This window comes from Psammomys obesus, unplaced genomic scaffold (genome assembly GCF_907164565.1).
Source record: "Psammomys obesus unplaced genomic scaffold, mPsaObe1.curated_primary_1811, whole genome shotgun sequence".
In the NCBI taxonomy this organism is placed as follows: Eukaryota; Metazoa; Chordata; class Mammalia; order Rodentia; family Muridae; genus Psammomys; species Psammomys obesus.
In genome coordinates, this window is record NW_026596131.1 from 3,897,896 (window position 1) to 3,921,004 (window position 23,109).

Genomic DNA, 23,109 nt, shown 5'->3' on the forward strand with positions numbered 1-23,109 from the left:
ACACACACACACACACACACACACACACACACACACACACACACACACACTAACTTTATTGACAAATATAAAATAATATTGATAAATAGGATATCTTATATTTTTAGATAAAAATACAATGTCAGTAAAAAGTCTCCCCTAAACTAGTCTATGAATTCAGTGGAATGAGCTGTTTCTATTATTATTTTGAAAATGCATTTTTTACTTTTAAGTGTACGAGCGCATGTGTGTACACCGCATATACGCTGTGTCTGCAGAGGCCAGTTGAGGGCGTTGGGTCTCCTGGAGTCACAGATGGTTGTGAGTTGCCCCTGGGTGTTAGGAAGCTGAGCTGAGTCCTCTTTAAGAATGGCAGTGTTCTTAAGATGGCTTAAGAACACTGAGCCATCTCTCCAGCCCCAACAATGAGTTCTTTAGGTAAATGCCATGACTCCGGGGTTAGCCTAGAGGGAAAATACTTGCAAATAGCCAGGGGTTTATTTTAAGGATGAAGACAAATGAGTAGGAAATACCAGGCAATTATTCTCACGCTGCAGCTACAATAATGAACACAGTTTGATTCTGATGGGGGGGGAGGGGAACATCAATGGAAATTTCAAAAGCTATTTTTGGCTGTGATTAAGTAGGTTGTTAAAAATACCCATTTCTGGCTATGAATAACTAGCATATGTTAGGCAAATTTTCCTGCTGAAAATAACCAGAAGAGCTGAATTAAATGTAGAAAAAAAAAAATCAGTTTGAAGATGTTGGATAGTAATCGAGAAAACCAAGATTTCAGAGGTCAAGAGATGAATACAAAGAGGACGCACTGAGGTGAGCCTGGGATTTTGTGTGTTTTGTGCTGGGGTTGAACTCAGGCCCTCATGCCTGGTGGTAAGCACTTGATCAATTGAACCATCTCCTCAGGAGAATTACCTGGTACTAAAGCACAGAAATGCAGGATCAAGATAGGCCAATGGGAAAAGAAAGAAAGAAAGAAAGAAAAGAAAGGCAAGTGTGTAAACAAGAAATAATACTGCCTTATCGGTCTCAGATGTAGAGAGAATTAACTGAAATCAGTATGTCTTTCTCTCTACGACTAGTTTAAAGATTTTTCTCTTCATTGGTTGTGCTAAATGATGATCAAAATATCCCTTGTCAGAACTTGTCGAGTGACAAGTTGGAACTTAGGAAAGCCACTGCCTGAAGAGCAAATATCAGAGAGGCCAGTGGGGATGTCTCAGTCAGTAAGATGGCTGCCATGCAGGCATGGGGATCTGAGTTCAGGTCCCCCGAACACACATAAAAGACAGGTGTGGTAGCATGTGCCTGTGACCCCAGCATGAGGGTGAAGATGGAGACATACCAGAGTTAGCCAATCAGAGCTCCAAGTTCAGTAAGAAACCTTATCTTAAAAACAAACAAAAAGAAAAAAAAATCAAAACAGCATAGAAAGTGATGGAGAAAGACCTCTGGTCTCTAATGTATATTCACATTTCTTTAAAAGCAAAAAAGAAAAAAAAAACAACCTGAAAAGACAAAGGAAAGACTAAAAATCAGTTATCTGACTTCATATTCAATTAAAATAATTTTTCCTTAAAGCAGGAGGAAGGAAATAATAAAAGTGGAAAGTGATTTCAGAAAAATCATGTGCAATATAACACAAGAGATTGATGTGAGAGAGCAAATGAAGAGGGAAGAGAGGAGGGAGAGAGAGAGAAGAGGAGAGGGAGGAAGAAGAAGGGATGGGAGAAAGAGAAGAGAGAGGAGAGGGAAAGAGCAGGAAAGGAAGAGGGAAGAGAAAGGAATGAGAAAGAGGGGAAAAGAGGAGAAGCGAGAAGAGGGGGAAAGAAGCAGAAAGGTGGGAAGAGACACGGAGGATGGGGAAGAGAAAAGAAAAGGAGAGGTGGAAGGAAAAGGGGCAGGGAAGGAATGAGAGGGAGGAAGGGAGAGGGAAAAGGAGAGGATGGCCAGCAGGCGGGGGTGGGGCAGTGACTCAGAGTTCAGACTCTGCCCCCTTCGGCCTCGACCTGTGAAAACTCTGTCTCTCTTTCATTTGACACGATCTGATGCTGTCTCCTGTCCTTGGTGACACACGGTGAGTTATTAGGCAGACACATCTGTCCCGGAGTTTCCTGTTTTGATGGATGAGCACCAGCACCACCATCCTTGAGGTATTGGCACAGACCTTCCTTTCGGCCTATGAAGCCTCAGCTTAGCCACAGGGCACATCAGGCTTGAGGGTCCCAGCACCCACCAAGCATCAAGAAGCACCACCACCAAAACTTCTGAGGCAAAAGACATGGACTTCTATCTTATAGCTGTTTCAGAAAAGCCCAGCACCCCTCGGGAGAGGCGGCATCATGTGCTTTCTCTCGTCTTCAGATTAAACACGGTGGCGGCGGCGGCGGCGGCTTCAAGCTCCATAATTCAGTGACATGGAGTCTTAATTGTCGCCAATTAGAAGCCAGCTCCCGTGATCTGGCCTGCTCGCACCTCCAGGAACTCCGAGCAGCATCCAACACCCGCTTCCCCTGAGGCCTCAGGATGTGACAGAAGCCAGTGAGAAATGGAAAACAATTCTTGTTCCCTGCGACTTAATAGATGTCGACAGAAAACTGCGCAGACTTGATCTAATTCTGGTGACAGCAGCCATCCGTCAGGTCCAGGCTGCCACAGCCTGTTGAGACGACCAGGCCCCCTCCTTTCACCCTTCCTCAGAACCCCAGTGGTGGGCTTGCAACCCTCTCCTGCTGTGTGCAGCTCTGCTGATGTTTATTGGACCAGGACACGTGCCAAGCACCGTTCCAGGTGATTTGCACGTATTAACTCTCTGGACCCTCCAAAAACCCTCTGCGGTACAACACAAGGGATGATGAAGACGGTGGCACTTACAGGCTGTTTGGAGCTAATGTGCACAGCCCAGTCAATGAGAGACCCTGCCTCAAAAACAAGATGGACAGTGCCTGAGAAAGGATACCTGGGGTTGACCTCTGACCTCCACATGGGCACCCCCCCCCCGACACGTACGTGCATCTGCATGCATGCAAACACACACACAGAACATTACAATTCTGGCTCAGCAATACGATTATATATGTATTGCTTAGTATCTTTTTTATTACTGTCAGGAGAGGAAATGGGCAGCGGTACTGTTCTTTTCTAATTATCTACATAATTACTTCTGGTATATTTAAAAATATTTTATGGGACTTAATATTCTTACCTAGTTTCACGTGCTTTGAGCATCTTGGAAGAAGAGGGTCAGGTGGTTCCTATAACAATAAACTCTCTGGCTTTGTTCAGCTGGTTTGTTTTTGCCTTTCTCCCTTCTTTATTTCCCACAGGTACAGGTAGGTTTTTCGGGCTCTGAGATCCTCAGTGGGCGGCACCTCCCACCCTAGCTGCCCACTTCTCCCACTTCCAGCCTCTCAAAGAAGCAGCCTGTCTGCCTTCTCCCCTCAGGGTGTTTGAGGGAGATTCATTTTTGAGCTCATTGTGTATATGTGGTGGGTGAGAGTGTCTCCTCTGTGTATTTTTCCTCTTGCTGTTTTCATGATGCACCCCCCTTAGATTTTATTTTTTAATTTATTTTATTAAAATTATTATTATTATTATTATTATTATTATTATTATTATTTTATGGTGCTCTGCCTGAGTGTCTGTCTGTGTGAGGACATCAGATCCCCTGGAGCTGGAGTTACAGACAGTTGTGAGCCTCCGTGTGGGTGCTAGAAATTGAACCCAGGTCCTCTGGGAGAACAGTGCTCCTAGCTCCTGAGCCATCTCTCCAGCCCCATCACAATGCCCTTTTTGTCTTTGCCTGTGTTGTGTCTTGTATGATGTGGCGGCATGCTTTACGCCCATGATAGTTATCCGCACTCCCCTTTTAGATGCAGAGATTGGGAAACAACCAAGTCCCCAGCCCAGCAAAATTGTGGGTGACCCAGGATTTTGAAACCAGCCCTGTGGTCCTACCAGCATTCGGCTCTGCTGGGCTGACCTCTGTTTACCACCAGCCTGCCTCCTGCAGGGCTACAGGGATCAGGTGCCATGCTCTGCCTGAGTCCCCGAGCTTGGGGACACTCTCCTGTAAGGCAGAGATTGCCCACTGACAAGCAGAAACTTTGACCTAATTTTCCTCACACCGTCAGCTTCTTGCCCGGCATAAAAGCGCTGAAGGCTTCGTTTTCTTCCCCCTCAGCGTGTCACTCAGGTGGATGGGCAAGTCAGATACTTCCCGTATAAAATAGTGATTGTAAAAGAGGGAAGAGAGGAGAGGGAGAGGAATTGGATGAAGATGAAGGAAAGAGGAAGAGACAGAGGGAAATGCCCATGGGTAGAAGGAGAAAGAAAAAGAGGAGAGAGATGAGGAGGAAAGAAGGAGAGAGAGGAAGAGGAAAAATGAGGCTCATGGGGTAAGAACAGGAAGAAAGGAAGGAGAAGGGGACAGAGGAAAAGGAGGAAGAGGAAAGGAAGAGGGGAAAAGAGGAGACTGGTGAATCTGTCTGCTGAATGTGAAGCTATTCATGATTACTTCTGGGCCTCCCTTGATGGTTAGAATCAATATTTATATTCCAAGAGATTCCAAGAGAAATTTCTCTCTCTCTCTCTGTCCCCCCTCCCCTCCCTCCTCTTCTCTATCTCTCCTTCTCTGTTTGTCTGTCTCTGTCGTCTGTCTGTCTCTCTTCCCATTTGTGTCAATTCTTCCTTCTGGGGAGACAGAGGAGGGTCCTGAGGAGGGAAACCAGCCTGGCTTTAGAGAAGCTCCCAGCCCAACCTGGTGCCATGCCGAGAACCCATCCTCCTGAGAGCGAGGCTATGTGCGCTGAAGGACTTCCCAGACAATCCAGTGCGGCCTCGCCTGCCACAAAGCACAACCACACTGCTAAAAATACCTCCTCCAGCATTGCTTTCCTGCCTCCAGCCTATTTTACTATAAATCAGCGTGCTACGGTATGTAGGACACATGCCCGCGCCTCCCCTTCCTCCCCACCACTCTGTGTCCCCACCTTTCTCCAACGTGGCCCAGCTTTGCTCCGTTGGGTTTAGCTGCCAAACGGAAAAGCTGGACAGGTTCCTAGGGGTCCAGAAACAACTCTCAAGCCTCAGTTTTCAGCCCCTTGAGGGCTGGTGCAAAAAGGAAACCGATGTTCCAGCCCCTCAGGGTGAGAGCCTTGATAAATGAACAAGGACAGAGAAAGCTTCAGGAAGATGCTGGCTTTCTCTAAAGGAGTGAGTTCTTGACTTGATTTTTTCCCCCCATTTCCCATCTCTGTAACTTAAGATACAAAGATGTCTGAGTAAACCTGGTGACTCCGACGGCCTGATCTGGAGCATGTCCCCATGATGAAGCCCAAGGCCATAATGGGGCAAAACACGTCTATTGGCTCCCATGGCTCTGGAAGGTGGCCCCATGGCCCTTGAGAGGCCTTGCCTGTGACCCACATCCCCAGTCTGTGCCCTTGGCAGGTGCCTTACACCTCTGCAGAGATGCGCCCAGTTGCTTAGAGTCTTTTAAAAGAGATCTTTATCTCTCTTGACTGGTGACAGAATTAAAGGCTTGGGGAGGGGAGGGAATGCAAAGCCAAGATGGGGCAGAGGTCAGAGCTCACTAGGTCCCTGGGTGATGACAAGGCGGGGGAAGGCAGGAGACTGCTCTCTTCCTCTTCCTCAGCTGACAACACCATCTCACAGGCCTCAGAGCTGCTGGGCATCTGAGAGAATTGGTCTGGAAGAGCCTACACGAAGGCAGGCAAGCGTGAAGCTCTGCCTCATGCCGCAGCCCCAGGAAGGCCGTCTGGCTTCTACTTCTGTCCTTAGCTGAGCCCCCTCAGGCATCTTGCTCAGCCTCTCCATCTCATCGATAATTCAGGAATGATTTTCTGCACAGAGTCTGTATGAGATGCTCCCGGCAAATGGCATCCTTCACTCCTGTGTGGGGAAAGGATGTAGGTGTTGACCCTTGAGGTCGCTAAGCCCAGAAGGTAACGGCACACGGAGGGCGTGTACAGCAACCCGACACCTGAATCAGCATGGAGCAGGTCAGAAACTAGAGTAAGACAGGGCTGCTCAAGACTTTGCAGAATGGAGCAGCACAGAAATCGCCAGAATGAAAGGTATGCTTTCCAACAGGGCAGCGGAGGAACCGGGAGGAAAGGGGTCATGGTGTCCTGGGCCTTCCCCAGAGCCCGTGGCCCAGCAGGATGGGACAGGACAAGACCTTCACAACAGGAGTCTCAAGAAGATGGCTCAGTGGGCAAAGTGCTTGCCACCCAAGCGTGGGGACCTGAATTGTGATCCTCAGAACACCTACATATAAAGCTGGACATAGCTGCTTGCATCTCTAATCCCAGCACTCCTACTGCAAGATGGGAAGTGGAGTCAGCCTGCTGGCCGGCTAGTTTTGCTTACATGGCAGCAAACAAAAGACTCTGTCTCAAACGAGGTGGAAAGCAAGGACCAAAAGGCAGGCTGTGGGCAGAGAAGAGCAACACCTTTCTGGAGAGGCAACAGTCTGTATCTTGACTGGATTGATGCTGAAATCTTGGTAGTAATATACTGTAATTATTGTGCAAGATGAGGGTGAGGGTGGACACAGAAACAAAGCAAACAGAATCTCTACATGTTTCCTACAGTTGTATGTGATCCATAGTGACCTCAAAACAAAAGGGTCAGGCGCAAAGAAGGTGGCTCAGTGGTTAAGCACTTGCTGGGTTAGAGTAGGGAGCAGCGTTTGGATCCACAGAGCCCAGGCATGGCTATCTCAGAAGGCAGAGATAGAAGATCCCAGAGCAAGCTGACTAGGGAGAATAGTCACTTGAGAGAACTCTGGGTTTGATTGAAAGACACTGCTTCAATGAATACTGTGGAAGAGCTATGAGGACAATTGAGGATCTGTAACATCCACTTCAGCTCTTCATAAGTGCTCTCTTGCTCTCTCTTGGGCTCTCTCTCTTTCTCACACACACACAAACATGTAAATGTGCAAACAGTACACACACACATGCCCACACACATGTAAATACGCAAACGGTACACACACACACGGCCACACACATGTAAATATGCAAACAGCACACACACACACACACACACGTGGAAAAGAAAAAAAAAAAAAGTGAAAGGTTTAACCCTGAAAAAGTCACCTTCCATACAATAACTTTGACACAGACAGGAATGTAAAACAGTAGGCCTCATTAGGAAAGCAGTTTGGTCAAGCATTAAGCATCTTCCTTTCTCTTGGTTCCACAGTGCTGCCCCTGGGAACTGCTGCCAGGGAAATAAATGTAAGTACAAAGCACACAGAGATGTTGACTCACTTTCCTTTCTCATAGCCAGAGCCCAAGCCCCGCAACGTACCTTTTAATCAGGGAAGTTACATGACATATGATGTGGCCAACGAGCAGGCTATTAGGTAGCCACAGCTAGTGCTGGAGAGACAGTGTTAAGCAACGGGCTGGGCAGGCCTTAAACCCCGGCATGGAGGGGGCTAACGCATGTCTGTGAATTTGAGGCCAGCCTGGTCTAATGAGTTCCAGGACAGCCAGGGCTACATAGTGAAACTCTGTCCCAAACAAATAACTGGAAAGAAAAACAAAAACAAAACCCATCACCTACAAAAAAGGTAATAATCTGTGTCAACAGTTTGCTTGCTAAGTCTTAAGACTATCTTTTAGCGTGAAATAATGGGTATAGAACTATGAACGGTGGTTATTTTGATACTGTTACTGTGAATTTTAGTTTTCTGCTTTTGTTGAATGAATGTTCACTTTTTTAGACCCTGTGAAACAAGGTGGCCCTCTATTGCTAGGAGACAATGCCTTACCCAGGAAGAGGGCAGACAGCTGACTTGCCCCCTGCGGGCTTGTCCTGGTGGTGCCATTTGACATTCTGAGTTGCCCAGAAGCACAGATTGGACAGACCAGGATCAGGTTTATTATGGGCAGATCTGGGAGCCTGATCCTACCTCAGTGCCATTTGGCAAGTTGTTGACTATTAGGAGGTAGAAAGGAGAATCTGAACCTTCATCGCTTAGGAGGGTTGTGAAAATTGGTTATTAATATGTACTGTTAATCCACATAATTATTGTGGCGGTTGTTTATTAAACCTGCTATTATATCAGTAAAAGACGCAGATGTCTGCTAGATTTTTAATCTGCCTATTCACTGGCCTGGGCAGAAACTAACACCCTATGCTCTCTTTTGCTTCTCAGCCCCACATCCCATACCAGTTGTTCTAATAAATTCTAGCCGGGCTCTTTCTCATCCAATAGCTCATAATACTTGCATGTGTTTCTCATCTGAGCTGCTTCCTCCATCACCGAGTCTCAGAGCAGGCTCCTCCCAGCCAGGTGTTATTCGCTCACACAAACCCGCTGCAGCTCTCTCTTCCTTCTTCCCTCCACATGTGAACCCTAGCCCAGCCTTCTTCACTTCCGCCCTTCCCCGGGCGTAGGCATTCTATTGGTCAAACAGTGATTATTTGGAGGCGAGGTTCACAAACGTCATTTCGGGAACGTGATGGTCTGCTCACCAAAGACAGCAAGCAGCCCTCGGGGAACAAAATAATTAACAGTCAAATGCGAAGCACCGGACTGTGCTGTAGCATATGGGAACTCTGGCAAGGTGTTTAAGTTTTCTCAGCCTCCTTCGGTAAAGATAGAAAGAAGAGACAACATAACCTTTGTGTGCGGGGGGGGGGGTGTCACAGTGACTCTGGAGGTGTCCCGTTGTCTTCCAGAGCAGCGGCAGCACCTGCATCTTGGAGCTTGTAGCACATGCAATTCACTCCAGCCTTTGGGATTGTCACACTTCACTCTTCTCAGCGATGTTGAGAATAACATGGCACTTGGTTTCTCATCTGTTGTTTCCATGGTTACCAATTACACAAGGCATCTTCTCATTTACGGTCATTACTGTTTCCCCTTTTGTGAAACGACTTCATTTGTTTATTTTCCCGATTTTATTTATTTTCTTTTAGAACATTGTACGTAAGTACTGTATTTACAGATCCCCACTCCCTCTCAAATACGTGACCTCTCTAACTTCTTGGGTGCATTTAGTGTTGATCTCCTGTGTGCGTGTGTATTATCTTGGAGCTTTTTAGGTGCCAAGGCCCTACACTATCAGTGATTTTTGTGTGTTGATCTTGTATTGAACAACTTTGCTGCACCGGGCCCTCTTGGATTTTCTGTGTGGATCACAGCATCTGTGGACCAGAATGCTTTGAAGTTTTGATTCCAATTCTTATACTTCTCATTTCTTTCCCTTATCTTGGTGAATTATGTAGCATCTCTGAGACATATAAGCAACGATGCTTGTTTGGTTTGGAAAAGATGTCTCTAGTATTGTCATTGAGTATAATATTTGTTTAAAATATGGCTCATGGAGGGCAAAAACTTACTTGATTATTGCTGGTTAGCTAATTAAATTTATAATATGTTGATATCTTAAATAAATTTCTGCATTTCTTGAGAGAACATGTTCTATTTTCTAGCATTAAGCCATCCTTACACTTTGGGCCTGCCTTTCTGTTCTTATTTTATACTTACACACACATAGGACATAATTAATTTTAGCAGCATTTGTATTTATATTGATAAGCAAGATTGAGCTATAACTGCTGGTATCACCATAGAAGTCATAGGAGAACCACAAAGAGATACCATGATACACAGATGTGGCTAAACTTGAAAAAGACTGGCAATATTCAGTGTTGGTAAAGACCTGGGACAACTAGGGGTCGCTGCACTTTGCAGGAGAGAATGTCGAGTGGTGTGACTGTTTCAGAAAGCCGTTTGGTAGCTCCTTTACCATACAGCTCACCAATTCTGTTTCAGGATGAGACTGTGGGATAAATATACCATCTCACGAAACTCATCCCAAGTACATATAAATTCAAAAAAGTCCTAATTACAACCAGCATAAATATGTCTTATTGGTAAATGGGTAAACAACAGAAAAAAATTTAAAAGTAGGTAAGATGGCACAGGCCTTTAGTCCTAGCACTTAAAAAGAGGCAAAGGCAGGGGAAGGAGGATCTCTGTGAGTTCAAGGTCATTCTGGTCTAAATAGCAAGCTCCAGGCCAGCCAGGGCTACACAGTGAGACCCTGTCTAAAACACAAGGCATTATACAAAATTAGCTTTGAGATACAATGGACCATGTTCTGTCTGATTCCCCTTTACATACCATGCCCTTTGCAGAAGAGGCAAAGCCTCAGGAGAGAGCAGACAAGTGAATGGGAGTGAGGAGTGGGGAGGGGGAGAGGGGGTAGAAAGATCACTAGTGGAGAGGACAGAGGAATGATTGCCAAGAGGCACAAGGGAACTTTGTCTAATCATTGACTGAACATGAGTAATTGATAATTTTCGTTATGCATGGACTGCACCTTCCTTATATGGAATGTGAGCTCCCGAAAGAGGTTTCTACAGCAATGACCAGCTCCTTAGAGGTTTGGTAAAACATGCCAGGAAAGCCTCATGGAGGGAGGATAGCTCAGTAGGTAATATGAGGAATATGATTCAATTCCCAGAATACACACATATACACAAACAAAAACCAAACCGAACCAAAACAAAAACAGGCATTGTAGTGCAAGCTCATAATTCGAACAGTGGGGATATGGAGACAGGGGGCTCACTGGCCAGCCAGCCAGTGAATTCCAGGCCAGTGGGAGGCTTCGTCTCAAAAAAAGAGAGTAGATCTCACTGGGGAACACCATTGCAAACCTCTGGCTTACACACACACACACACACACACACACACCCCTTTCACTGGCCCATTTTTGAGTGTGGCTGCATTTGAACTCCTCTCATCTCAGTTTCTTTAATGACTACCACCTATTCTGTTTCTGTCTCTTTTCACATTACTTTTGGGAAAGTCGCCCATTTTCATGTAAGTGTGTGATATTCCCTTATACGTTAAACATTTCCGGCTGGTGTGTAGCTTCACCCTTAATCTCATTTCTAATATTGTTTGTTTGTTTTTTAAATCTTTCTTGTTAATTTTCTAATATGGCCACAGATTAGTTATTTTACTTAACCTTTGAATTTTGAATCACTTACCTTTGCACGGATGCATGTATGGTGGTGTGTGGGGGAACGCATGAGCCACTATGTGACTGTGTGTTCCTCTCTTCCATATCTGGATCCAATACAGGTATCTACACTCACACGGGGACCCTTCCTGGTGTCAGTTTAAATGTCAGCTTCAGGGCTCTGAGGCTGAGCTCACAGGCGATTCTTATAAATCCACTGAGAATCTCTCAGGCAGCTGGTAGTTGGATGGGTGTGTCTAGCTGAGCTCATTCTCTGCTCAAACTTAGTCTCCACATTCCTTTCTCGTTCCTAGGGGTGTACCAGGCTTCTCTATCACATTCGCCCCGAGTTATGGGATGGAGAAGAGGAGGAAGGCTCTTCTATCTAGCCTTCTGCATCTTCTAATGTGCTGCTAGGAGCACAGATGATTTCTCCAGTGTGCTGTGCCTACACACGGATTTTTGTGTATATTTAAGTGTGTGACTAAATACTTGTGTATATGTGTGTGTGTGTGTGTGTGTGTGTAGTGTAATTTAAAATTAACAAATGTTGCCAGGTGTGGTGGGACACACCTTTAATCCCAGCACTACAGAGGCAGAAGTGAGCAGATCTGTGTGAGTTCAACACCAGCTGGCCTACACGGTAATTTTCAGGCCAGCCAGGGTTACATAGTGAGGCTCTGTCTCAAAAAGAAAAGAAAAATTAACAAATGTTTAATTTGTATTCATTTTAAACTTAATTTAAACAATTTTTAAATGATGGAAATGAATAAGGACCTCATGGCCATGAATTTGAACCACCATGACCTGACCTGAAAATGTGTTTTAAACTGTGTCTGGAGCAAACAGTAGTTTTATGGTGTTTGCCCCGTAAGAGCTGACATCCATGATGTAGAAAGGATTTTAAATACTCAGAAGGGTGGTATATGAGCTGTGAACACACCACCATTTAAGGGCTTGGGCCTTCTGGGACTTGGGTGTCTCTGAGGACTCTGGAAGAACGCCCCATCCCCACAGTAAGGGACAGCTGGATATATATGCCAAACCATAGCAGCCCGTGACCTCAGCATCAAGGCCAGCCATCAACGTCCTCCCTTCTCCCTGGGACAGCTTCTCTCCTGGGGCTCCAGCCGGCCTGCCCCAGGCTTTGCTGTGTTCTACTTTTGTTTGCCCAGTTAACAGCAGCCCTAACAGCAGCCCATAGACTCTGGAAGCAGAGTGCTCATCCCCGGCGTTTATGGACCACTGACCTCAGATGCCCAGACCACATGGAGACTCTGCAGGCCATGAACAGGGTTGTCAGCGTCCCCTCCCCCCTCTTAAACCTCAGCACAAGACTGGGACAGCAGGGGTGGGGACAATCTGCCAAGGAATCAGAGGAGGAGTGGGGGGGAGTGGGGGTGGGGAGCTGGCTGCAGGAGGGGAAGCCAGTGGTCAGGGCCTGCTTGCAGCCAGCCCTGCAGGAGTGAGGCGCCCTGAGTGCTGTCACTGCGTTTTCTCACTTCCCCTGCCTCGTTTCTTCTGACCAACTAACTAAGCTGCGGGCTGAGAACCCTGCTGAGCCTCCTCCAGGCAGGAATGGGTTTTTTAAATCGTTGTCCTGTTCTCTCATGCTCTGGGTGTTGAGCATGCTAAAGCAAGAACTCTGCCATTAGTCACGTCCCCACATAATTAGTTAATAAATTAATAATTAATGATTAATTAATTAATGTAATTGAGACATGGTCTCATGTAGCCCAACCTGCCTCAAACTGGACAAAGAACTATGATGACCTTGGACTGGATCCTCCTGCCTCCACCCAAGTCACTGACATTAGAGGTATGTACCATCATGTTCAGCTTTCTACAGTGCTAGGGATCGAACCCAGGGCTTTTTGCATTTCGGGCAAGTACTCTAGCAACTAACTAAGCTGTGTCCTCAGCCTGGTGTTTAAATTTTCATTTCTTCACTTCCACTGTAACCTAAACTGTATGTTCTGACCATCTGACACCCCAGAGTTTACACAGCCTGGAAGGGCTGTCGACCAAGAGCAGTGTTTGTTGATTGACTGTGCTGACCGTTCCTTTGACACTCGTCACCTCACTGACTCCTTCGACCAAGCCCACAGAGATGACATGATAGATGATATGATTCATCTGATGAAGTGTAAGAGAAAAGCCAATGGAGGTGCCCTGCTCTGGGACAGCTAGGGCAGGATTCGAACTTGGGTGTAGCCCTCTGAAGAGGCAGGCGTTTTCCCAGGCTGACCCCAGAACACAGGTCTAGGAGGCCACTCAGCAGTGAGTGCCCTTTTCAGGCAGAGCTTGGGGCACCCCAAGTGGAGAGGCTCCTAGCCATCACCCCATGCTGGGTCTGCCCTCTTTAGGCTGGGGAGAAGGTAAGACGGGGCAGCTGCTGCTTCCCTTCCCCGCCCTTCTCCTGGGCTGGCTCGCAGCCCCGCCCCCGCCTGCCTGTGCACAGCGCAGTTCTCCAAGTGATGAGTGGCTTCATCCGGCCCATAACGACACGTTTATCAGGAGGGAGACAGGCGCTCCTATCCGGAGGGAAGAGAGAGCGAGTGGAGGAAATCAATCAGAGAATGATGGGTCTGTTCTGCGCCTCCCCACCCCAGGCCCTCCGCAGAGGCGGCAGGTAAAAGAATTCTGATATTAATTGATCTTGAAGCCGGGCGAACCTAGCAGTGCCCCTTTAATAGCTGGCCACCACCTGCTGGCACTTGGGTTGACAGTGAGTTCTCAATCAATGCGCACAAGCGCCCCTGTCTGACTCTCTCCTGCTTCTCCCTGACCCAGCGCTGCTGTCTAACTGCAGGGGTCTGAGGGTGGCGGAGGAGGGTCTCCAGGATGGACACAGCTCCACTGCCGTCACTTCCAACCCAGCCAGCCCACCGCCACATAAAATTCCTCTCTGCCCGAGGTTCAGATGCCTCCACAGCTAAGCTGAAATCAGAGTGGTGCAGACAGTATGACTAAGCCACCAATGCTCTAGTCAGAATGTTCACAGCCTTCTCCTCACGAGGAGAGTCACAGAGCCCGCCCCCGAGACATGGCAAGGGGTGTGTGAGGTGATTCAAGCTTGGGCCCAGGCTACATCTGGCACTTTCATCAGCTGCCCCGGCCTTGGCCCTCCAGTTCCCAGGTGGGTTCCCAGCTGGGTGCTCCGGCTAGAACTAGCCTCTTAGGAACTCCATTTCCTCCAGCAGGAACTTTTACTGGAAAACTGAGGTGGGCTGTGCCCAGCTTAAGTTTATTTCTAGGGCTGTCTCCCAAGAAACTACGAAAGCCACGAGTTGCCTATTCAAGTGCTCTGTCAGCTCTGACCTGGCTCCAGCCCTTACCAGTGGAGTGACCTTGGGTAAGATGCTCTCTCTTACATTCTGCATCTATACAAGGGTGATAAAAATAGAACTGCTTTCGTGGAGTTGTGTGCAGGTGGATCAAAAGCACACAGGACGGGGCCCAGCACAGACACCCCTGTTGGGCACGCTCTGATTATGACTGCAGGCCTTCTACCAGCGTGCACCTGTGTTGGGACCAGGTTGAACATCAGGTGACAGTCACATCTGCCGAAGGGCAGGGCTCCTCCTGTTCCAAACACCCTTATCCGCTGAAGCTGAAAAGGGGGCTCTAGCCATTGCCCCTCAATAACTGTGGTAGTTTAGAATGGATCTTCCTAGAACTCAGGACCTTGACCTTGGCCTGGAACTCATAACTGGACCTGGCAGGTGTGGCAAGAGCAAGTATGCAACCAGGGACGGGGCCCTCATGCCCGGCTGCCATCCTGCAGGGATCTGGGACCCGACAGTTGACCCTGGTGAGGAGGGAAGTGGGGAAGAGGCTGTGGCTGTGAACCTGTCCCCTTAGCCAGAGATCTAGGTTGTTTCCCTAGCAGGTTCCCAGCCATCCTTTACTGTGACTGAGAGGGCAACTCCTGTTGCTCTCCATACGTCCATCGTCAAGGGAAACCAGGGCAGGAACCCAAGTGGGAACCCAAAGAATTGCTTCTTCCTGCTTACAGATGTCCAGAGCTGGGGATACCCAGACGTCCACAGCTAATGGCTGGATAAGCAGTGTGGTCCATCAGCACAGTGAGGTATGGTTCAGCCATTAAAGGGAGGGAATCTCTTGGACTGATGAACTTGCTCTGTGGGTAAGACTATAACTTCAGTGCTAGGGGTTGGGGGGGTGGAGAACGGTGGGTGGAACAGGAGGCTTGTTGGAGATTGCCCGCCTCCGGCTTAGCTCCAGGTTTCTTGAGAGACCCTGTCTCAAGGGACTAAGGCAGAGTGAGGCAGCGCAGCACACCCAGTGAACATGGCCTACACACCGCACGGTGTGCGTACTGAGCACACCTGTACTCATATGCCCCCCCCCCCCACCGCCCCGCACACGCAAGGAATCTCCATACATGTTTCAGCTTGACCATGTGTGGAATGAAAGAAACCGGACACAGTCCCATGCCACATGTTTTACATAAAATAGCCTGAAGGTGAGGTCACAGCGATAGGAAGAAGACTGACGGTTGCTGGGATCTCAGGGAAAGGGGGGGTACAAGGAGGATGGTTATGGGGTACATCTCCACTTAGGGCGATGCTGTTCTAGGGAGCAGGGCTGGCTCCATTATGTTGGATTATGAGATGTCACTGAAGTAGACGTTTAAGATGGCAAAGGCTGGTTTTCAGGTGAAGCACCTGCCGTGCCAATGTGAGGACATGCGTTGGATCCCCAGAACCCACATAAAAGCCAGGAAGCGTGGCTTCCTGTAATTCCAGTGCTCAGGCCATAGAGACAGAGAGCTGGTGTGCTAGAGCAGCCTGATTCGCAGGCTCTGGGTTCAGAGACCCGGCTTCAATGACTAAGAAGCACAGGGACTGAGGGATGCCTCTGAATGTACTTCCTTCCACACACATGAGCATAAATAAATGTAAAACACACATGCAGAGAGAGAGGGAGAGAGAGAAACAGGCAGAGACAGAGAGATGGACAGAGAGAGAGAGACAGAGAAAGAGAGAGATAGACAGACAGAGACAGCGCTAGCTACAATGGTAGACTTGGTAGGTGTTGTATAGCCGTTTTGCCACATTCCCTCCGGGAGAGAGGAGGGAGGCCCATAAGTCTGGGTGAAGCTAACAAAATTGAAAAGACCTAGAAAACTCATGAAAATTACGAAGCTTAGGAACCTCAAAAAGTTACAAGCCCAGGCTCCTTAAGGGGACAGAAGCGGTAGACCGTTGCAGGTGGGAGGGGCTTCAGGGGAGCTGCCTGGGACTTGGCGTAGCTCTCTGGAGTCATGGCTTGCACTAGGGTGGAGGCCACTGCCTTAGAGTCATGCTCCTGTGAGGAATCTCAGTGAGCTCACTGGTTCACTGGGCTACATGGGCTGGATTCAGTTCTTTGGTCTGTTGTCTGTGTCCTTTCTTGGGGCACTAGCTCTGTTCAGCCAAAAGTTACAGTGTTCACACACACACACACACACACACACACACACACACACACACTTTGAAAGGGCACAATTCCTATGAGTTTAGGTGTGCATACTACAAGTGTGTGTGTATAACCAATGGAGAGGGACGCAGGAGCTTGGGCTGAGAGACTAGAAGCCAAGTGTTGGTTGAGGCACAAGGCAGTCCCTCAGCGGTCTTAGCCCCTTCATAGCATTGCCCGTGCTGAGAACTCTGCCCCTGACAGCCACGTGGGCAGGAGTGTCAGGCCTCCTGCACACCAAGAGACCTACCATCTCTGGGAACAGGCTCCGGGCATTGACCTCTGGAGGCCCATGATTGCATGCGCCCTGGACATTGTCAGAGCTACAGTGTGCATGGATTTCTGCTGCTATTTGGCAAGAAGTCTGGAAACTCTGCCTGGTGTTCTTGGTCTCAAGGGGCAGCACAGGGGGAAGCTGGCTGCTGCCAGGCACCAAGGGTGCCCCCAGGGTACACAAGGCCCCAGATAGGAGCATCTAGGAAGGCTTCCTTGAGGAGGTGACACCTGACTGAGTCTCTCGTATCATGTTTCCGTCTGAGACAATTCTACAAGAGTCCACTCTTAGCTTAGATGTTTTGGTTACATTATTATTATTATTATTTTTTCTTTGACAAATTTCACTGGTTCATAAAGCACAGGAAATCCTTCGGGCTCAGGTCCCGGCTCCACTGTTTTTCAGCCAGGTGACTTCAGATCAGCTAATGGTCCTCCCTCTTGGTGCCCTGGTTTCTGCATCTGTAAAATGTGGCTCGTTTTATAGGGGGCGTGGGAGATCGCTCAGTTTGGAAAGCCCTTGCCTTGCAAAAGTGGGGACATGAGGTCAACCCCTGGGACCCACATTTAAAGAGTCAGGCGTGGCTGTTACTCTTGTAACCCTCAGGCTCAGAGGTAGGTTCTGGCAGCTCTCTGGGGCTTGCTGGCCATCAGCCTAGTCTATTTGGTGAACTCTAGGCCAGTGGGAGACTGTGCTTAACAAAATCAAAATTAAAATAGTAAAGGCAGCTCGCCCCTAAAGAACAATACCTGAGGCTTTGACTTCTGGCCTCCCCACGCCTGTGTACAACTGTATACTGAATCTGCACACATATGGAGAGCTGACACACACATGCACACACTGCTCACGGTAACAGCCCCTCAAGTTCACTGCATAATTGGACAAGGTTGGCAAGAACACTGTGGGAACTCAGAGTAGGGAATACAACATCACCATTACTATTGTGCCCGTTTCTTGGCAGACGGTGGCTTTGGGACCCGGGGTCACCAACATGGTGGTTTCTAAGAATACGCTGGTGTCAGTCTTTCCAGACAAACCTCAGCCAAGCTGGGTCTGTACATCACGCAGAGGGCTGGCAGAGATCCACAGCTACAGCCGTGAGAAGGTGAGAGGGTCCGGGCGTATCAGTGACCTCTGGTCACTTTGAACCGATCACCACTTCATTTCAGAGTCAGAGAAGCTGGGGCTCGAGGAGGTCAAGCGACTCTTTCAAGGTGCGAGAAGGGGTTAAGCTGCAGAGCACATGCCCATGTGTCCACTGCATAGACGGCGGGGGAGGGGACCACAATGAACTGCCTAGGTTGTCATTCAAAAGGGACTGCTCCACTAGCATGGTAGTGAGGCGCAGTGCCAGAGGCTGAACAGACAAGACACTTGCCAGATTTCGTGTCTGTTGTTAGCTCCATTCTATAGTCCCTCCTCCTAATGAAACCACTAGGGACCCACGCTCCCACACAGTCCATGCCTGGAAGGGACAATGCATTTGTGCGGGCAACTCCATAACCTGGACTTTTCCACCCAGGGCAAAGAGAATTATCACGTCCGTGGGAGGTGAATTCCTAGTACAAGGGTCCCTCATTAGGTTGGATGCCCCTCAAGCAGGCTGGCAGGTGGCTTTCTTCCAGGTACCAGCCGCACCCCTCTACTTGTTTCCTCATCCTGGGGTCTGTGGTCAGGGGAAGGCATCAGGACTTCAGAGCAGCATCGACCAGAGAGGTCATTCTTTTGTAGCCCCTGGGAGCTGCTTCCCTTTTTTCAGCTCAGAGCTAGTTTTTAAGCCTCTGTTTTTAAGAAGTACCCTACTTCCCGTATACACTGCTGGATCGATAAATAAGGGCCTGCAGGGGCCTAACTGAGATTCTGACTGCTGCATGGGGCAAGAGGGAGGGAGAAGGTCTCAGCAATTCTGCTCAACTGTGGGAAATTCTACTTTGAGTCCAGCCTCAGGCCAGCCTCAGCAGATGGCGATGGCAAGCCAGCCCTGATGGCCTGGGGAGACACTGGCTCACGAATCTCAGCTTCCTCTTGCTTCTCCCAGTCTTGAGTTCATGCCCCTTCACCTCCTGGGATACTGGTTCCAACCTCAGCAGATAGCCTGGTCTGGTTCAGTGAATACATGCAAAGTCAAACTCAAGAAGAGATTTGCCTAGGAGCAGGAGGTGACACTTACCTCCTAGTTCCTGGCTGTTGCATGGTGATGGGCACGGGGCATAAGAGCACTAAGGATGAGGACTTTCTCCAAGGAGCACCGACCAAGTTCCTCCACCCTCCTGGACCTCATTCTTCACAATCAAAAGACCCGAGTAAAGAAATAGTACTTACCTCTGTCAATGATAGCTAAAGGCAGTCAAGATGGCGTCGGCACCCAGCAGGCTGTGAGTGCTCATAAATCGAAAAGTCCTCGGGGGGTAAAAGCGTCAGACTCCAGCCACTTACCCCATCCCCTCCGTCCAGCCTCAGCCACCTCCTCCTTAAGCTTCCCCCGCCCCCACTGCTGCAACTTGACAGGTGGGTCCCCAGATTTCTGCACATCTTGCTCTCTCTGCTGAAATGTCACCTACTCAGGCAGGCAGGCCTTTCCCGAGTCTCCTACTGAAATGGCAGCCCACCTCAGCCCCACTCTCCAGCCTCTCACCCGCACTGTCTTGCCAGCATTTTCACCACGCAGCTGACTGCTTTTTGCTGCTTTCGCATAACGCTGCTCCTGAGGGAACAGGACTGTTTTTTTTTTTTTTTCTCCTGGTTTATTCTTAGTTAGCTTTCCCCCGGGGATTCTCAACATCAGGCTGTCTGGCTCCCTGGGGATATCAGGCAATATCTGAGGACAGCCAGGTGTGTAGCTGGGTGGTTGCTACTGGTAGCTAGTTGGTGGAGACTGGGGGCACCCTGCAATACGGAGGTCAGCCTGCTTGCCACCAAACACCAGAAGACCCATCCCCCAAAGCCAAGGATCCCACAGCACCCCTGTCCCTTAGCTCAGTGGTTGGCATAAGCACCCTAGGTGCTCGGTAAGAGGCATTTCCTATGGAGGAACAGAGATGCGCTGCCACCATCAGAGTTATAGGTAAGAATGGCTGTCCCTCGGCTTGGGCTTGTAGCTCAGCTCAGTTGGTAACGTGCTTGCCTACCAGGCATGAAGCCCCGAGCTTGAACCACAGCAGTGCATAACCCAGGCATGGTGGGACACGGCTCTGATCCCAGCACTTGAGAGACAGAGACAGGATAAGGAGTTCGAAGTCATCCTCAGCTACATGGAGACTTTGAGGCCAGCCTGAGGTACATGAGACCTGGGTTTTATTAGAGAACAACACCAATAAAACAAACCAAAAAGATGGCCATTGGGGATGCAAGGCCATAAAGACATGTCGGTGGCCCGTCCTGTCTCCATTCTGATTGCGACCCTGCCTTCTGGAGAACCAGGGTGGTCAACAGTGGCAGGACACGAAGTCCACGGATCTAAGTGATGCTCCTCTGCCTCTCCCCCAGTGGGCTCTATCAGTTGGGACCTCCCTCCAGTTCTCCAGCACGCCCCACACTGGGACACTCAGGACCCCACAAATTATTCCGAAAGCCCCCCTCTTCCTCCAGCCTCCATCACCCCCGGAGTCACATTGAGTGTGGGTGAACAACTCCGTTTCTGCTTCCCTCCAGAAAGGTGACATGAGGGGCAGAGGGCGTGTGCCTGTCAGGCAGGCACTGGTGTCCTTCTGCTGTCGTGATTAACTAAGAGCCAGAGCCACAGCCTAGGCTCCAAATATAGAGACTGCGCGCGGCTGCCCATGGGGCTGGGGCTGTGTGCTGAGAGGAGAAACGTGCTGAGTGGCTGGGTGCTGCTTTGCTTTGGGGCTTCCTTGCCTTCCACAGGGCCCTGCAGCCCACTCTAGTCAACACCATCTAGCGCAGGCTTCCTCAGCTGGTGCCCGCCTCCTGTTTCCACAGAGAATCACAACCGAGGCTCAGCCCTTCCTTGCCCATCACCCGCCTCCTGCCTTCCCAGCCCTTCTTCCTCCCAGGCTACTACTGGGTGGGTTCCTGGGAACCCTAAGTTTGGCGAAGTCCCATCCTTTTCCTCCTGTACCCCCATCCCTTTTTCCTTCCGTCCTCGCTCTTTTCTCAAAGGCCCCAGAAGTCTCTAAACAAGCCATTGCTGTGACAGCTTAGTAGCGGACATAGGATACAAGGCAGGGGACCGAAGGAATGAATCTCTCACGGTGGAATGTTAGACACCGGGCGTCTATACTCGGGGAGAAATGACATTTGGTGAGGAGGGGGCTTTGCTGCTGCCTCTAAAATCACATGCAGCTTTCCCCTGTTCTGCCAGCATGTAAGTCTGAGGATGGAATGATAGACAGGCACATGGTGAAGGACCAGCTGGCCATGACCCAGGAGTCTGCCAAGAATGGACCAGAAGCCTGGGGAGGTAGTGATAGCTCCCCCTAGAGGCAGGGCTCCGTACTTACAACTCCTCCATCTTCACTTAAGCTCAACTTGAGCTCTCTCAAGCTCTCACACCCACACGGTCCTCTCCCTCTCAGAGAACTGATTGGGCTTCCTCACAGGTGGTCACCACCCTCAAGTCCAGCGTCTGAGGAGGCAGAGGCAGCCCTGGACACGACTGTGAATGGACGCTGTCATTTGTGAGCTTTCTTAGTCCTCACAATTGGTAGCCTGGCTTTGCAAGAGGGGGAAGCGGAGCCTCAGGTCGCGAACCCTTGATGCCTCCAGCCTGGGGGTGACTGGGGTTCTTGCCTTCTGTGAGGCAAGACAAAACACAAAGCTAACGGTTTCTAAGCACCCTGGGAGCTGGCATCCCTCAACAGCCGCGGGGCTTCTCAGCAGGGCACCCTGGTTTCCAAATCCCCCTTTCAGCCCCAGGATTTGATTTCACTTTAAAACTGTTAACATGCTGCATCTCTGTCCATTGCCGAGTTAGGATTCCAGGAACGCGATGAAGTCGTTAAGCGGGGCGCTTTGAAGCGATAGGGGGAGATGGGGTTTTCCTGGGGGTCGGTATCTCACAGAAGGCATGGACGGGGTCCCTATGTCTCATGCTCTTCCACCTTAGGTCATCATCAGCCCCGGGGCTTTCGGCAAAGCCCCTTTCTCCTATCAGCCCTCCCCAGGCACCCTCCTGTCACCTCGGGCAGGCAGGATGAGGGCAATGTAAGCAGACCGGATGTCCTAAGCTGGGCAGGTACCTGCAGATGGGTGGGACCCCTGGGAAGTGAGTCCCGTCAGACTCTGACAGCCCGGGGAGTTTGGCCCTCAGAGACCCGCAGTCCAGCTCAACAGGTGGCGGAGGGCTTCGCTGTACCGCACCCGGGTCGTTTCTTTCAGTCCCACCCAGGTCTGTGGTGGGAAAGTGTGGCTTTGGCTTTGGAGTAGGCAGATTGCTTGGAAGCATCCGCAAAGAGGGAGAAATCATGATTCCCCAACCCCTGCGCGCGCAACACACACACACACACACACACACACAGAGAGAGAGAGAGAGAGAGAGAGAGAAAGAGAGAAAGAGAGAGAGAGAGAGAGAGAGAGAGCTCGCACGCCCCACCCTGCCCCTGACTACTCAGTAAAGAGGCCAGCCCGACGCAGTGGCACCCGCAGAGATCATCGCTTCCCCGACCCTCGACGAGGCGAGTGTCTATCCCTCCCACTCATCTGGGCTCTTACCTCGCGGCTACGACCCCAGACTCGTGCGGGGAGCGCGCGGTGGAAGGTACTGCGCCGCCTGCGGGGCGCCCGCCCCGTCCGATCCGCCGGAGCCGCTCTGCGCCAGCGACTGTGCCGGTGGCCGCCGCCGGAGCTCCGGGCGGGGAGAGGGCGGGGTCTGGGGCGGGGCCTGGGCGGGGCCTGGCTGCCCTTTGCGGGTGGGCTTTGGGACTGAAGGATGCCTTCCGCCGCCGAGAGGAAAACCCTCGCAGTGGGGAAGCGCCCTTGCGGAGGCTGTAGGTGAAGAGTTTGGGGGCTGTCGTGGGACAGGGGAGGCTGTCCAACCCAAGAACACCTGACGAGTCAGACCCACCTTCCGGTGCCGGCTGCTGTCGCTGCTGATGGCGAGAACACGCCAGCATCAGCCAGTTGTTTATTAAGTCCTGAGGGCCAGGCGCTGGTCAAGGCGCTTTTCAGGCCTCCAGTCATTTGAGCCTCACAACAGTCCCATTTCACAGAGACTGAGCCCCAGGGGTGTAACCGTGTCTGCTGTTTACAGCTGCCTGGCTCCGGTGTTAGGCATTTTTTTTCCTCTTCTCTGAATTGTTAAGCGGAATGCAGAGCTTCCATGGTTACGCCTAGGACCATCAAACTTAATTTCACAGGCTTGTGGGGCCCTGGACA

General features: G+C 49.9%; 1 protein-coding gene across 2 annotated transcripts in view; it reads right to left on the minus strand.

The window, feature by feature from the left end:
* Nucleotides 1-22,538, minus strand: part of Cacng5 (calcium voltage-gated channel auxiliary subunit gamma 5) — a 39,861-nt gene extending 17,323 nt beyond the window's left edge. The window contains exon 1 of one of the 2 annotated variants that reach the window (XM_055592258.1): nucleotides 22,447-22,538. The gene's annotated coding sequence lies outside the window, so the exon portion shown is untranslated. Of the gene's footprint in view, nucleotides 1-5,594; nucleotides 5,638-22,446 lie in introns of those variants that run through there. The other variant, XM_055592259.1, reaches the window with a different exon arrangement.
* Between the last annotated feature and the right edge of the window lie 571 nt (nucleotides 22,539-23,109).